Source organism: Babylonia areolata, chromosome 19, assembly GCF_041734735.1.
Source record: "Babylonia areolata isolate BAREFJ2019XMU chromosome 19, ASM4173473v1, whole genome shotgun sequence".
In the NCBI taxonomy this organism is placed as follows: Eukaryota; Metazoa; Mollusca; class Gastropoda; order Neogastropoda; family Buccinidae; genus Babylonia; species Babylonia areolata.
This window is the reverse complement of record NC_134894.1, coordinates 17662106-17662502: the sequence shown is the minus strand read 5'-3', so window position 1 is coordinate 17662502 and position 397 is coordinate 17662106.

Below are 397 nucleotides of genomic sequence, written 5' to 3'. Positions count from 1 at the left end.
GAGACTGACTCCAGACTGTACTGCACGCGGGGTGGCTGTGTACCCCCCGCCTCGAATAGGCTTAGCAGGTCAGCGGGTGTGAGAGGGTGACAATGTCAAACGGGTGCATTTCCATTTGTTCCCCTCTCATGGACCTGGCCGATCATAAGCCTGCCCCTTGTTGTATGGGAGAGACCCGCAGCAACGCTCAGGCGAATTAAAAAGAAATCATTTGTCGATTGCTGTAATTTTTTTTTTTCTTCTTCTTCTTCTTCTTCTTCTAGGCCAAGGAGGGGGGTAGGGGTGGGGAAGGGTGGAAGCATGGCAAAAGAACAGGGTGACATTATTTGGTTTAACTTTTCAGAGAGAGAGAGAGTGAGAGGTCGGGGGGGGGGGGGGGGGCGGGCGGGGTCAGACA